The sequence below is a fragment of the Suricata suricatta genome, chromosome X (genome assembly GCF_006229205.1).
Source record: "Suricata suricatta isolate VVHF042 chromosome X, meerkat_22Aug2017_6uvM2_HiC, whole genome shotgun sequence".
Classification (NCBI taxonomy): domain Eukaryota; kingdom Metazoa; phylum Chordata; class Mammalia; order Carnivora; family Herpestidae; genus Suricata; species Suricata suricatta.
The window spans coordinates 86,084,824-86,088,450 of NC_043717.1; the positions used below are offsets into that span (position 1 = coordinate 86,084,824).

Consider the following 3,627-nt stretch of genomic DNA (forward strand, 5'->3'; position numbering starts at 1 on the left):
AAAAAAAAAACCAGCATGTAATTTCTGTCCTTGATGGAATGTATTAAATAAGCAAACACCCCAACAAGGAAAACACGTACTACAATGTAAAAATATTAAGTAAAGAAAACCCTCTCACATGCATAAATGAAAGATCAGCAATCCCACTTCTATGTATTTATTCACAAGAACTGAAATCAGGATTTCAAAAAGTATTTCATAAGGCACCTGACCAGCTCATTTGGTAGAGTGTGCAACTCTTGATCTTAGGGTCCTGAGTTCAAGCCCCAAGTTGAGCATGAAGCCTACTTAAAAAAAGAGAGAGGGGCCCCTGGGTGGCTCAGTCGGTTAAGCGTCCGGCTTCGGCTCAGGTCATGATCTCATGGTCCGTGGGTTTGAGCCCTGCATCGGGCTCTGTGCTGACAACTAGCTCAGAGCCTGGAGCCTGCTTCAGAGTCTGTGTCTCCCTCTCTCTCTGACCTTCCTCTATTCCCACTGTCTCTCTGTCTCTCAAAAATAAAAAACATTAAAAAAAAATTTTAAAAAGAGACAGAGAAAGGTACTGCATTCCCATGTTCACTGCAGCATTATTCACAATAGCCAAAAAAGTAAAAATAACCTAAATGTACATCAACAGATGAATGTATAAAAAAAATGTGGTAGGGTGCCTGAGTGGTTCAGTCAACTGAGCAGCGAACTTCAGCTCAGGTCATAATCTCGTGGTTCATGAGTTCAAGCCCTGCTCAGAGCCTGGAGCCTGCTTTGGGTTGTGTGTTTCCCTCTCTCTGCCCCTCCCCTGCTCGTGTGCTCTGTCTCTCAAAAATAAACATTAAAAACAAAATTTTTTAATAAAATGTAGCATATACATACAAATTAATATTATTCAGCTGTAAGAAGGAATTCCTGTCATATAACACAACATACATGAGCCTTGAGAACAGTATGCAAAGTCAAATAAGTCAGTTACAGAAGCATAAATACTGCACAATTCCACTTATATGAGGTATATCTAAGGGAATCAAACTCATAGAAGCAAAAAGTATAATTTCAGTGGTTGCCAGGGACTAGAGGGAAAGACAAATGGGGAGTTGCTATTCAATGGGTATAAAACTTCAGTTACACAAGATGAAAAGGATCCAGAGATCTGTTGTACAGCGTTGTGCTTATCCTTAACAATACAGTACTGTTACTTAAAAACGTGTTAAGGCTGTTCTTGTTACGTGTTTTTATCTACAATAGAAAAAAATGTGCTTGATGAAGTAGTAAAACGCATTATTAAATCCTGAGACTGAGCGCAAGTCTTTTTTTTTTTTTTAAACATGTATTTTGGGGCACCTGGGCAGCTTAGTCGGTTGAATGCCTGACTTCGGCTCAGGTCATTAATTCGCGGTTCCCGAATTCAAGCCCGCACTGGGCTTTGGGCTGACAGCTCGGAGCCTGGAGCCTGCTTCAGAGTCTGTGTCTCCCTCTCCCTCTGCTCTCTCCTGCTCACACTCGGTCTCTCAAAAATAAATAAATGTTAAAAAAAATTTTTTAACAAAACATGTATTTTAATATTCTATGTGAAAAATGGAAAGAACAGACAAAGCATTTCTGACACACACCAAAATACTATGGTTGTCTCCAGGAAAATCTCTTAAGCAATTATTTAAATTGTGAGCATCATCACATCATCTTTACTTGAAAAAACCACTCAAACAATGGTTATTCACACTTGGGTCTTTGGCAGGCAGTTTATCAAAAATAAACCAACTGAGCCAGTCACATCAAGGAAAACAACTGAGAGAATTTGTTGCCAATGATAAAATGCAAGGTTTCAAACAAAAATTTGAATTCTGAAAACTTAGAGCTGCCACCATAAATTTGACTAGTTCCCAATTCATAAATCTTTCCTGATTATCTCAGTGATGATACTAAAAAACATGTTTTCTTATTTAATATGATATATTGTGTCAATATTTGGAAGAGCTGCATCATTCAGTGAATCAATGTTTTCCAACTGATCAATGCATGATGTTGCAAAATAATGCATGGGTAAACGATTCCAAGTAAAAGACAAATGTATTTTAATTTAACAAAGTACAAAATGGTCACTGATGTGGTTTTGGATTTGGCATTATAACAAACCATTAAGAAACTACCACTTGACAAATTCTAACGTGTTATCAAAGAATATTTACAATTATCTGAAAAGATTATTAAAATCCTCCTCTTTCTGCCAACTACTTATCTGTGTGAGGCTGGATTTTCTTCATACACATCATTCACAATGACATATTGCAAACCCTACATTACAGCACACATAAAAATCAACTCCAGTTAGGTAAGGCTTAAAAATGAAAAGTATAAGGGGCACCTGGGTGGCTCAGTCAGTTAAGCATCTGACTTCAGCTCAAGTTATGATCTCACAGTTCATGGGTTCAATAGAGCCCCTCGTCAGGCTCTGACAGCTCAAAGATTAGAGCCTGCTTTAGATTCTGTTTCTCTTCCTCTCAGAAATAAATAAAAACAAAATTTTTAATGAAAAGCAAAATAACATGTTTCCAGAAAGTGATAGGAGGATAAGTTCATTTGCCTTGCAATAGGGAAAGAGTGCTTAAACACAAAAAAACTACTAATCACAAAGCAAACGATCAATAAATTTGACATTAAAATAAATCACTTCTGTTCATAAAAAAGTACCATTTTAAGAGTGGAAATACAAGCCAAAGAGTAACAAAAGATACCTGCCACACATACAATATAACCCACAAAGGGCAGAAATCCATACTATGTAAAAACTTCTACAAATCAATGAAAGAAATGCAAACAACCCAATAGAAAAATGGGGGGGGGGGGATATAGAGGTGCCTTTCATAAGAATTCAAAAATCCAAATGGCCAATAATATATAAAAAGATGCCCATGAAAATGTAAGCCCAAATAAAACACATACACATACATATCATACTGACAAAAAATTTAAGTCTGACAACATTAAATGTTAGCCAGGATGGGAAGCAATACACCTGCTATGGCTAATACACCTGCTGTTGGCAGTATATTTTGAAATTGTTTCAGTTTATAGTAGAGATGCAGTTTGTCTCATCTAGAACCCAGTGATTCTACACTTCAGTATATATCCCACAAAAATACATGCTTGTGTACATCAAGATACTTATATAACAATGTTTCTATTGGCACTGTTGGTAATAGCTGAAAATTCAAAACAGGAAAACTGTTCATCAGTGCACAAGAGATAAAACTGTAGTAGTTATAAAATGAAGCATCTTGTAACTATGAAAATCAAAGAATACCTACAAAACCATGAATGCATACTAAAGACATAAGGTTGAGCAAAAGCAGTCAGACACAAGAAAATACACCCTCTATGATTCCATTTATAAGAAATTCAAGATACAGAGGCACCTGGATCGCTCAGCTGGTTAAGCAATGACTTTTTTTTTTTTTTAGCTAAAGAACATTTATTCATTTTTCACTAAGACTTTATCTTGAAGACATTTAACTAAACTGTCACCACCCCCAACCCCAACCGGAAGAAGGGTTAGTACAGTGAATGTTATAAAGAAGATATGAACAGTTTGAAGGATTGGAACCAACATTAACTGACAAACAACTTCAAACTAAATTATCATAAAAATGTTTAAGT

General features: G+C 36.3%; 1 protein-coding gene across 5 annotated transcripts in view; it reads right to left on the reverse strand.

Annotated features, from left to right (window-relative positions):
• THOC2 (THO complex 2) overlaps positions 1 to 3,627 on the reverse strand; it is a 113,532-nt gene that overhangs the window by 101,007 nt on the left and 8,898 nt on the right. The window lies entirely within an intron of this gene.